This window comes from Megascapheus bottae, chromosome 3 (assembly GCF_031878675.1).
Source record: "Megascapheus bottae isolate mThoBot1 chromosome 3, mThoBot2.hap1, whole genome shotgun sequence".
Classification (NCBI taxonomy): domain Eukaryota; kingdom Metazoa; phylum Chordata; class Mammalia; order Rodentia; family Geomyidae; genus Megascapheus; species Megascapheus bottae.
This window is the reverse complement of record NC_143511.1, coordinates 5,158,991-5,172,471: the sequence shown is the minus strand read 5'-3', so window position 1 is coordinate 5,172,471 and position 13,481 is coordinate 5,158,991.

The window sequence follows — 13,481 nt, the reverse complement described above, 5'->3', positions numbered from 1 at the left end:
AATAAATACACCCCAAGTGAAAGGACTTACGCAGATGGGTAATACAGCAAAGAACAAAAATCTATCCAACATTTTTCATGATAAGACATGGGATGTTGCTCAAATGAAGATGTCATTCCAAGAATGACTTAAGGATCTGGGGCAACTGGAACTCTCCTCCACGGCTGAAGGCAATTCACATTGATGCACACAGTTGGGAAAAATCTTCAGCCGTTTTAATATACATGTAATTCATGACCCAAAAAATTTCATTATCATTCTGAGGTAAAAAGTAGCAAAGTACATATACTGGTTTCTCTTCCATTGTGTAAAGAGCTCAGATCTTTCTTCTAACAACAAAGGCATGGACAAAGGAAAAAGCAGTAGAGGACAGGGTATATGAAGGAAATTGGTTATAAACTACCCCCTTCACAATTTTGCCAGACAATTGAGACCAAACTTCCTAGAAAATTAATGTGGAGAATTTATAAAACTTTGATTAGACAGTTAAAACAGACCTTTAACTTTGGCTTTTATCTTTTGACATGGAATTACCTCTTCCCTCTCGTTTGGTGAGACAGTGAGGATCTGCAAGCAAAATGACATTCTTCATACAAATCAAAGAGGGCTAAACTCTTTGTATGCATACTATATATTGCTTTATTCTTGCCTGTCTTATTCATTTATCTTCTGACCTGGATGTCTGAGATGGGTGGTTGGCCCTATTAGTCAAAGAATGTCTGTTTCTTTCTCTTTCACCCCCTCCCTGATGAGAAAGAGAAGAAACTTCAACTTCTGGAAAGTCCATTTTAGCTTCAGAGGTGATAATTTCACTCTGACTAACAGCTTCTACTCTGGACATCTTCTAGTAGAAGAAATGAGTTCTTGTGGAGAAGTTTCCTACAGGTGGCCTTCACCTCACTTATAACAACCAAATCTGTAATAAAAAAAACCTTTCTAGGCAATCAGAATACTAAAAATAGTTATGCAAAGTACATATTTTTCTTTCCTGTTCAGCTCAACCTCTCACAAGTAACAGAACACATTGACTTTCTGTTGCTGTGGGGATTTTTTTTAAATGGCTCTTTATTTGGTGCCCAAGAATAATGCTGTTTTTCTTGGCTTTCAGATTTTTCAGAAAGAACATTCCTCCCAAATAACTACTATCCTCTTTTTTTCTCTTTCTTTTTTCCTCCTTTCTTCCCTCCTTCCCTCCTAATTTTTTAAATTTTTTTTTTATTTTGGCAGTCCTGGGCCTTGAACTCATAGCCTGAGCACTGACTTTGAGCTTTCTCAAGACTAGAGCTGTACCACCTGAGCCACAGCAGCACTTCTGGCTTTTTTCTATGTATATTATACCGAAGAATCCAACCCGGGTCCTCGTGCATGCTAGGCAAGCACTCTACCACTAGGCCAAACTCCTGGACTCCTCCTTCCTGTTTTTCCTTCCTTCCTCCTTTTGTTTTTGGTTGTTCCTGTACTGGGGTTGAACTCAGGGCCCAGATGCTGTCCCTTAGTTTTATTGGTGCTCAGTACTTTCTCAAGGTTGGTACTGTACTACTTCTGGATTTTTGTTGGCCAACTGGAGATGAGTTTTCTGTCTCAGCTGGCTTCGAACTTTTGTCCTCAGATCTCAGCCTCCTGACTAGATAGGATTATAGGTGTGAGCCACTGACACCTTACTGGTGCAATTTCAGAATGCAAATGAATGAAAAGTAGGTGTTGACTTGCAAGGTGGAAATCTACATCCATTTTCAGGTGGCTAGAAAGCTTGTACTTTCTGTTGGGTTGTTCATACAACCCAGTTATTATGGGTTGAAATATTTAATGCTGATTGTGAGGTGATGAAGGGAAGAAACTTAATCTGCCTATGGAGATGAGGCCTTGGGGAAGTGGTTAGGATTGGATAAATTCACTGGGGTGGAGCCTCATGACTGAATACTGGGCTTTATAAGAAGTGGGAGAGAGAAACACACACACACACACACACACACACACACACACACACACACACACACACACACACACACACAGAGTTTCTTGCCATCTGGACTCTGCTAGCAAAATCACCATCGCCAAAGGCAGCATCTTGAATCAGAACTGTGAGTGAGTTAAAATTAGGATCATTTTCCTTCCTTCCTTCCTTCCTTCCTTCCTTCCTTCCTTCCTTCCTTCCTTCCTTCCTTCCTTCCTTCCTTCCTTCCTTCCTTCTTTTCCCCTTTTTTTCTCCTCCCTCCCTCTCCGTATCTCTCTTTCCCCTTCTCGCTCTTCAAGACAGAATTATACTATTTTGCCCATACTGGGTCTGGCCTAAGACTCCTGCTGCTCCTGTCTCAGCCTCCCAGATGGCTATGATTTCAGGTATGCAACATTGTGCCTGGATTACATTTTGTCTTTCTAATTTAACCAGTCTGTAGGATTATGTTACTAGAAACAGGAAGCAGACTAAACAGCTTTTCTCTTTTTAATTTCTCTGAAGAACTTTGTTACTCTCAAGTCCCTCTATCAGGAGAATTAGTGTAAGCTAAAGACGTATGGGTATACTGAGTGGTAGAATTAAGGACAGTGGGACCATGACTGAATGTTTGTAATGCTCCCAGGATGTCATGATAGATTATCAAAACATAGTGTATGTGTTAGTACTGGGACTAAACTTTGATTCTTTCACAGACTTTCCTGCCTGAGCTGATTTGGAATTGTGTTCCTCAGATCTCAGCCTCCTTGGTCGGAGTCTAGGGTGCCCAGATATGTGGGGTTTTTTGGTTTGGATTTTTTTTTGGTACATGCCTGTCCTGGGGCTTGAACTGAGAGCCTGCGTGCTGTCTCTGAGCATTTGTGCTCAAGGAGAACACTACCATTTGAGCCATAGCTGTACTTCTGGCTTTATGGTTGTTAATTGGAGCTAAGAGTCTCATGGACTTTGCTGCCTGGGCTTGATTTTTAAATTTCAATTGTAGGGGTAGGCAGGATTACAGGCATTGGCCACTGACACCTGGCTAAAATATGTTTTTTAAGTGAAAGGACAGAGTGAAAAGACACAAACTCAGAATGGTGGTAGGATAAAAGGAAATAGAAAGATACAGAAAAAACTAATAATTATTAAATTGTAAAGTGACTAGAAAAGCTAATTAACGTTCTTTAACATCAATTATTTAGTTTTAAGCCTTTCATATTAATTTAGGCCATAGCACATGCCACAGTTTGTCATTACTGTTTGCCAAAAGCTCCTAAATTAATAAGCAGCGTATCCCCAACCATCGTGATAATTATTGTATCACAAATGTCAATGCCAACTACTCAGGGAATTTTTTTGAACATGTGCAACATCAATAGCTATTTTTTGTTGAATGTTTTACTTTTATGTTTAACAAAAAGGAGAGAAAGAAAGAGAGAGAAGGAGAGAGAGAGAGAGAAAAAAATCCCAGCATCCTTGCAGAAAGCAGTTTGTACCACAGAGATGTCAAGATACAATCTTCATGAGATCCATACCTGCTCAGGTAAATTCAGCTATTTCGTGTATTATGTTACTGAATTAATAAAATAGTTATTTAGCTATTTTACTTTTAAGTCAAAACTTCGCCTGACTTTGCTGGGGGAAGGAGGTATAAGGGAGGTACTGGGTCTAGGACACCATATAAGTGTTCTACCCTGAGCTACACCCCCAGCCTTAATTTTTTCCTCTTTAAGTGGTTGTACAAAGGATATGTTATTTTAAAAAGCAGTTTATGAATACAGTGGATCTTGATCAGCATTACCCCTTTAACGTCTCACCACACTTCAACCCACACTTTTTACTTCATTTTCTTAACTTGCTGGTATATATGATGAATTCTTGACTGAATTCTCTCTCTCCTTTCCTTCCTTCCTTCATTCTATCCCTCTCCCATTGTTCCCATCTGTTTCTTGAATGCATCAATTTCCTGAAAGCCCTTGGTTCTTTTAGACAAGTTCTTGCTATGTTTGACCCTAGACTGGCCTCAAACTCCCAGTTCTTCCACCTGTATTTCTCAAGTGTTGGAATTACAGGTGTGCACTGCCACATCTGACCCTTTTCTAATATTGATATAAATGTAAGATATGTTACCCTGAAAATATTTACTAACATCCTAGATTCCAGGAGCACACGGGTTTGTAGTACTTCTAAGGCATTGGCATCCTGACTCATCTTGAGTAACGCATGCTACATACAAATACAGATCCTATTGGAAAATTAGATGCCTATGGCTTAGGAATAACAACTATTTCTTGTTATGTTATTTACTAATAATGAAACTGCTATTCATTCTTTGAGCTTAATTCAATGGCTGAGCTTAGTTCTGTATGTTTCATAGAGAATCCTTTAGATATGTTTTTAGAAATTCTAAATAAGTTTTTAATATAAATGCCATGATAACATTGTTCTCATTCTTTTCTAACATATACAAATATTTCTAGCATGTAGAAAATTTGGAAGGAAAACAGAACCTTTATCACTTAATACACCTACCATTTAGGTTCAAAACATTTAATGTTGCTGAAACAATGTTTTTGTGGGTGGGCATGTGTATGTTTGTGTGTTTGGCTTATTTCTTTTAACATAAATCACATTTTGACATAAACTACCTTTTTAATGGAAGTAAAAAACATTAAAAAAAGTGAGAGCAAATATGTAACTGAGAACAATCTGGCTTCTTCAAATTAGACCCATATTAAAAAAAAATCCTCAGCATGAGCCAATGGTTCATACCTGTAATCCAAACTACCCAGGAGGCTGAGATCTGAGGATTAGGGTTTGAAGCTAGCCCAGGCAGAAAAGTCCATGAGACTCCTGTCACCAATAAACTCCAAACCAGTAGTGGAACAGTGGTTCAATGTGATAGAGCACTGTCTTTGAGCAAAAAGAGCTCAGGGATGTTGCTTAAGCCCCAGCACTGACAAGCAACAACAACAACAAAAGAAAACCCTGGGCATTTAATCTCACCTGCTGACTATACCATGACTTTGTGGGGTTGCTTAGTAACAAGGCTCCAGCTCAACTTTTCTTATCTATCATCCTGCACTAGTGAATTGCAGCTTGCTGGCTTTCTGGTTTTTCTGATGTTGGCCTACTTCAAAGCAGAGTTGGTACCAAACTTAAGGAAGCTGCCAGAGCAGAAAGAAACCAAGAACACATAGAGCTTAATTTTAGGCCACAAGGATTTCCCCTTTATTTTCACTGTTTCACAGATGTAACTCTGATCTGCTGTGCTCTTTTCAGTCACAATGGAAGTGCCAGGAAAGGCAAGATATGACATTGGCAGTATAGATCTGCGGGCACCCTGAAAACAGGGTCCTTCTCACTCCCTCTAGTGAGGTCCCTGTTGTTTTTCTACTTTCTGTCTCTGCTCTAGTCTTTGTGATTGCCTTTTTATTTTTACCTTAATGGGTCAACTGTGGAAATCATTCTAAAAGTAACAACCTAGCCACAGTGCTGGTAGCGCACACCTGTAATGCTAGCAACTCAAGAGGCTGAGATCTGAGGATCTCAGTTCAAAGCCAACACAGCACTAAAGTTCCTGAGACTCTTATCTCCAATTAACCACCGGAAAACCAGAAGTGGAACTGTGGCTCAAGTAGTAGAGTGTTAGCCTTGCACTGAAAAGCTCAAGGACAGTGCCCAGGCCCAGAGTTCAAGCCCCATGACCGACAAAAACAGAACACCCCCCCACCCCACCCCGCTCTCAGCATTCAGGCCCTGAGTTCAAGCCCCAAGACTGGTGGAAAACAAAGTAGCATGTTATTGAATTGTGTAATAGCCTATGCAATCTCTCTTTAGGCTAAAATAGAGATTACGTAGACTGTTGGGCATGTTTTTGACTTCCAGTTGATGAAAGCAGGGCCCATAACATTTTTGTATATGGTTGTTTCTTTGGTATCTGACAGAATTCTCCACACAGATGTATGTGTTGAATAAATATTTCTTGACTAAATAGATGAATAACTATTAATTAGATACTTGGGTATGCCAAGCTTCTCTTTAGTTCTTTAAAATTAATCATTCTCTCCTAACTTGTCTCAGTAGCTGGGCAGTCTGTTTATTTTGATTTGGAGGTTTCATTTTGGTTCCAGACCTGTCCTGGGGCTTGAACTCAGGTCTTGGGCACTTCCTATGAACTATTTTGCTCAAGGTTATTGCTCTACCACTTAAGCCACGGCTCCACTTCTGGCTTTCTTTTTTTGATAGTTAATTGAAGATAAAGAGTCTCACAAGCTTTCCTGCTTGGGTCAACTCTGAACTGTGATCCTCAGATCTCAACTGCTTGAGTAGCTAGGATTACACTCACAAGCAAGGCCGTTTTCAGTGCAGAAAAATAACAAACATTTACTACAGCTTAGCATTAAACTGACTTGATTCCATCAAACAGTCTATTAGGTTATATGAAATGTAAGAAAATACATAAAAAGAGAAAAACAAAAAAATTACCATCAACTTATACATCCATATCTGGAACCTGAACAAGAAAAAAAATCGGCAGTCCTTTCTACATGCTGTGGATAAGTTCCACATTCTATTTAGCTAACAGATCTTTGTCCCTCACTAAACTGTTCTTTGGTAAGACCATGGGTTTTTGTAGGAATAATGTAAGATGAAAAATATGTGTACTTTATCCCTTTAGACTTGTGACATATCCCAGTATATGAAAAATTTAAAACATTTAAAATTAAACAGAAGCAGTAATTTTATTTCTCATCCATCAACAATATTTACTTGTTTTAGTAAGGGCTAAGTTAAACAATAATCTGGAAGAAAAATGGGGACTGCCCGTTCAAATCATCTTTGTTAGGATTCTAAGCTTAATTTGCTTAGTAGAATGGTGATGTTTGGGGGAGTGGTTTCAGACATGTGTGGACCCACACTATTACCAACATACCTTCTGCTTCTCTTAACCATCATCTAAAATTATAGCATTGTCCAACTTTTTTTTTTGGCCGCCATGGGGCTTGAACTCTGGGGCCTGGGCACTGTCCTTGAGCTCTTTAGCTCGAAGCTAGTGCTCTACCATGTTGAGACACAGTGTCACTTCCAGTTTTCTGGTGGCTAATTGGAGATAAAAGTCTTACGGACATTCATGCTGCAATCCTCAGATCTCAGTCTCTTGAGAAGCTAGGATTACACCACCAGCAGCCAGCTTAGTATTGTCCACCTTTAACAAGCATTTAAATTTCTAAGTGCTATAGACTTAGGAATTGACAAAATAGTAATTGAAATAAAGCAATACAAGGGTTGACAGGAAAAGATCTTCCCATGCAGTATGTGTGTATGTGTGTATATATATATATATATATATATATATATATATATATATATATATAAAGCTGGAGGACAGTTTCCAGCTATAGGAGGTGTTATTATAATGACATTAGTGAAATGCAAAAGGATCTGGAGAAAGTGCTTTACATAGGGAAATAGTTGCAGGCTTTCAGATATTGAGAACCTTATTTGTAAAACTGAGCTATATAAATAATTAAAAGCAAGAAAAATAAAGCCCCATGTTTTTCTACAGAAATTGAATGAATTATCGAAATTTGAGAAGGTGTTAACAGTCTTGGAAATATGAATTCTTTGGGTTTTTCATTTCCACTGTGAAAAGCTAGTGTGGGATATTTCCAACCATACTGTCAAATAATCTATACATAAATTGGAGAGAACAGTTCCACTGAAAGAGTTGCTTTATATATCTTTTTTTAAAGTACAGTATCCAGTTTAAAAATAAATTCACCTTGTACATGCTTTCATAATTCCCTGTCTTAATTAATTCCTCAAGTTAATTTATTTTCATCCAAACACTTGTCAGTGTGTAGATCATAACATCCCATTCAAATATAGTAATGAATTTAGGGCAATGTGATTAAATGATCCTTACAAAGGAAATATAATATTAAATTTGCATTCAGAATAAATTACTTACGTCTGCATAGTGTATTAACCCTATAACTCCCTATCTGTGCGTGTGTGTGTGTGTGTGTGTGTGTGTGTGTGTGTGTATATATTTTGGTACACTCCTGGTACTTAAACTCAGGGCTTCTCTGTTCTTGAACTTTTCTTGTTGAAGGCTAGTGCCCTACCATTTGAGCGAATCTCTACTTCCAACTTTTTTTTTGTAGTTAATTGGAGATAAGAATCTAAGAGTCTTAAGCTGGGCAAGGTGGCTCACGCCTATAATCCTAGCTACTCAGGAGGTTGAGATCTGAGGATCAAGGTTTAAAGCCAGCCTGGGCACCGAAGGACCTGAGACTCTTATCTCCAATTAACCTCTAGAAAACAGGAAGTGGGGCTTGGCTCAAGGGTAGTGTGGTAGCCTTGAGCTGAGGAGCTCAGGGACAGCACTTAGGCAGAGTTCAAGCCCCATGACCCACTAAAAAAATAAATAAATAAAAGAATCTAAGGGTCTTGACTGCCCCATTTGGTTTTGAACTGTGATCCTCAGATCATAGTCTCCAAAGTAGTTGGCCACTAGTGCCCAGCAATTTACCTTTGTTTTACAGTATCAAAGGTAAAACGTTGGCAACAGTCCTTTACAAAGTACACAAGAAACATTAAAATGTGTTTAAACTGGTATTTGAATTAGTTTGCCTTGTTTGAAGAATTTAAGCATTGCAAATCAAAGTGACCAAAGATGAGGTAATGTGGCCTACCATAACAAAATGTTACTGGTAGAAATCACCTAGAATTTTAAAGCTGAAGTGGACCCAAATTTTCATGTGGAAACAATGAAATAGTCTTCCTCATTCAAAGAGTGATGCAATAACCTCTATGTTCTCTTGGACATGGTGTAGTTGCTTCTTCCTTCATCATTCTAATACTTTACCACTCATTCTGATTTGATTGTTGTACAAAACTGACTAAAAAAAATGAAAAGTACATACTAGTTTTTCTTTTTTAAAAAAACTGAACTAAACCTTTCTAGAAGTTTTGCATTTTGTTTAGTTTTCAATTCACTTAGAATTTAACTTCATGCATAGAGAGACATTCAGCCCCAGTTGCCGCCCCTGTGAAAAATCAGTTGTTTCAGAATAATTTATTGCACAATTTCTTTCTTTTCAGATGTCTTGTTAAAGTTGTCTTGATCATTCTTGCTCCTAACAGTTTCGTATGTCAATGAGTTGCCAGTGGCTAACATCTATAAATCTAACTACTTGGGAACAAAAGGGGATTGTGGTTTGGGCCAGATTGTAAGACCCTTTCTCAACCCCATGGCAGGATGTGGTAATACATGCCTATCATTTCAGCTACAGTGGGAAGTTTGAACTAGGTGGATTCTTGTCCAAGCATGTGCTTGGATGGGCAGCAAGATCCTATCTTAAAAATTACCAGCATAAAACAGGACTAGATGGATGGCTCAGCAGCACAGCACTTGCATGGCAAACATCAAATTCTTAGTCCAAATGCCAGTACCACCAAACAAATAACATTCCTTTGCTAATCTCCCAGGGTAAAGAATTGTCCCAATAATTCAGCAAGGAATTGTACTATAGATTAATTTAAGGTGGCATCTTTATTACATTGAGTTTTCTAAGCATAACCAAAATGTCTTTTATGTGAATTTTCAACATAATTTAATTATTATGCAATAATCATTGATTAATCATTTAGTTCACTAATCGTTTAGTTCATAATTAGCGATTATAGTAATTACTAGTAATTAGGGATTATTAGCTGTTATATACTTGTTATCACTGGAAAGTAAGTCTTTGCAATTCTATTTTCTAATTTTGTTGCTGATATATAGCAATCTACTGTATCAACAATCTTGACCTGGGTTCGATTCCTCAGTACCACATACAGAAAAAAAAGCCAGAAGTGGTGCTGAGGCTCAAGTGGTAGAGCTCTAGCCTTGAGAAAGTCCAAGGACAGTGCTCAGGCCCTGAGCTCAAGCCCAGGACTGGCAAAAAAAAAAACAAAACAAAAAAACAAAAAACATATCATTTTTTATTTAAATGGACGTTTTGTTTGTGAATTATAGCAGCTACAATTCATCTTTTCTGATATCTACACCTTCACCTTACAATTACCATTCTACCATTGGAATGGTTAGGACAAATGATTCCTTTGATTAGTGATACATATGTTTCATATTTATTTATTTATGTATTTATTTATTCATTTTTGCCAGTCTTGGGCTTCTTAGCTCAGGGCCTGAGCACTGTCTTTGGAATTTCTCAAGGTTAAAGCGCTACCACTTGAGCCTCAGCACCACTTCCAGCTTTTTTCTATGCATGTGGTACCAAGCAATCGAACCTGGGTCTTCGTGCATGCTAGGCAAGCACTCTACCACTAGGCCAAACTCCCGGCCCCATGTTTCATATTTTAAATGGAGTATGCGTAACATTTCAGTGTGAAGTATGATGCGTGATGCAGATCTTTATTAAATGAAGGAAATTCCCAGATACTGTTATTTGGCTAACATTTAGTTGAATCTTATTCTTATAAAATGATTTTTTTGTCTATTGCAATAAACTCAGTTTTTCCCTTGTATCATTTTATGTGCTACATTGCACTCCTAAAACTTCCAATTTTAAATTCTTTGCCTTCTTGAGATAAAATGTACTTCTTAGCATTATTATTATTATATTATTAGTAGTAGTAGTGATAGTAGTAGAAACAGTAGTATTTTTGGTGTCATGGGGTCTCTCGTCTGGGTGCACCTGAACCTCCATCTGCATTGTGCTGGCATCAGAGGTACATATCACTGGATACAACTTCACTTGGTGGAGATAGTCTTGAGGAATATTTATGCCAGGCTGGCCTGGACCCCTGATCCTCTCAGTTTCAGCCCTCATAGTTTTTAGCCTAGCTATTGATTATGAATGGATCTTGTGAACTTTAAAAAACATCTAGCCTCAAACCCCACATCCTGTCAGGTTATAGGCATATGTTACCTACACCAAGCTTACTCCTTTATTGTTTTGATGTTTAGATTCTCTTTAGTTTTTGCCCAATTTTCATTCTAACTCTAAAGTCTTTAAAACTTTTAATGCATTTCACTATGGTTTACTTACTTTATTAGTCTTTTCAAAGACTTTAAGTAGGCTTTGTTGATCAAATCCACTATAAATTCTAATTTTCATTAATTTGTCTTCTTCAGTTTTTAAATTTGATTTTCTTTAGAATTAATATTTTGTTCTCTGAAATTAAGTTGAAGGAGATCATTTATATTCTCAGCTTTTCTTTTCATCAGTAGAATTATTTTTTACACTCCAAGCCCCAACTACAAATAAGTTTTGACATGCAGCATTTCTGTTGCAGCATTTGTATTATTATTTGGTCCTGGTGGATACTGAGACAGCAGGACGCATGGGATGAAATGTGGATATGAGCTCTTGCATTTGCACAATGTTTAACCAAGGTTACTTTGAAAGCTAATTTTTTCTCTCTACCCTTGAAATTCAGAAAATGCCTTGATTCTTCTGGTCTCTCTTACTTCTAGCCACTAATACACTAATGAATAAAATGATCTTAGTTTTGTAATAATTTAGTACAGTATAAAAGAAAAATAAAGAAGTCAGCACTCAAAGATAATTATTTCATTTTCATAGTTCAAGTTGTCTGCAGTGGAAAATGTGGGATTACTCCTGTTATTTACACATTGCCTTCTTTCTAGATGGCTTCTAACTTCCTTAAGATTAAGATTTGGGGAAAGGGAGAGGAGATAATGATCAGAGAAGGTCTTGTTTACCTCCATGAGATTGTATAGGTCCTCCTTGGACCGCTTTGGACATTGTTCTTTTGGATCAGTTGTGGGACTTGAACTCTGGGCATGAGTGCTGTCCCTGAGCTCTTCAGCTCAAGGTTACTGCCCTACCCCTTGAGCCACAGAGCCACTTCCAGTTTTCTGGTGGTTAATTGCAGACTTTACTGGCTGGCTTTGAACTTCGATCTTCAGATCTCAGCCTCCTCAGAAGCTAGGATTACAGGTGTGAGCCACCTGCACCTGGCTGGACATTGTTCTTTCTTGATGCTTTCTTGGCTTGGTTCAGAGTCACTATCCCAAAAGCCAGTCCCTTATAGGGGTCATTTTGAAGCTTCTTCTGACTTGCTTCCACCTTTGACCCACATCTGTTGTAAAGGAAATGTGCACTCTTTTATGAGAATAAACTGTGAAAGGTAGTCCTGCAAATATGGACTTTTTCTGAAATTCAGAGCAGAAATCCAGCCACAGAATTTGGTCTTCATTTATAAATTTTGAGGCAAATAGCTCACCATATCCCATAAATTTCAGGGAATCTGCATCAAGCTTTTCAAGTGATGCTTTTTAGAAGTTCTTGTGCTTGTCTCAAAGTGAGGGAGTTACTGCGAGAGCCCTATCAAAACAATCTTGTGTTCTTCTGATCTTTCCATGTGTAGCTAGCTCTACCACATTTTTTTTCTAACTTCTGTCATTAAAAAAAATCTGGCTCATAGTTTATTTGCAAGTTTACCTTTATATTCCCCAACATATTTTTAACAGTATTTTAAAAAATAACTTCCAACTTAATTGATGGGATGAGAGAATATAATCTATGTAAAATAAATTACTAAAAAACTATTGAAATTTGCTTTAAGATGTAGTTCATGGTCTGCTTTTTCCTTACATATTTGTAAAGATGTTGATTCTCTGGCAATAGGATAATGTTTCGTGAGTTTATGTATTTGAGTAGTAATTGTTCGCACTTTGGCTTTTATTCTGTTAATATCGAGTGGCAAGGTTTAAAATTTTGTGAACTAATTCAGTTTGGCCTTGAAACTCTGACAACTTTCCTCTTTTGAGAGGCTTTCCTACCTCCTTGGCTAAAAAGAAAGAATGCCTTTTATTATTATGTTGTTCTCTCTCTAAGGCTTTTTGTATTAAGACTCTGTCTTGTCTGATATTAATATTTTGAACTATCTTCCTTCCCTTCATTATTGCTTTATTTTGATTTTGTGTGTTTGTGCATTGCTAGTGGGGGCTTGAACTCAGCGACTGGATTCTGTACCTGAGCTTATTTGCTCAAGGTACTCTATCAGGTGGATCCACAATTCCACTTCCAGCTTTTTGGGGGGAGATAAGAGTATCCTGGACTTTTCTGCTGGGACTAGCTTCAAACTGTGCTCCTCAGGCATGAGCCTCTGGTGTCCAGCTACTTTATTTTTTAAACTTTACTTTCAACCTGTTTTTATTCTTTTAAGTTTATGTGATAAAAGTAACATACAGTTAGGCTTGAGGTTTTTTTTTTTAATTTATCAAAATGAGAATGTTTTTTTATTATTTTGTACTTCATTATTTTGTACTTTCTGCCATCAGGGTTTTGCTGTATTTCCTCTTGTTTCTTGCTGTATTAGTCATTTTTTTTCTTATCTGTGGTAGAAGTCCAAATACACCTTAAAGAAAGATTTTGCTAGTAGTTTAAAGAGATTCTGGTCTGTAGGCCATGGCTCCATTGTTTCTGGCCTTTGAGAGAGAACAGTATGTTGTTGGAAGCATGTGACTCCATTAATGCTATGATGCTTGACTTTGTCTGAAAGT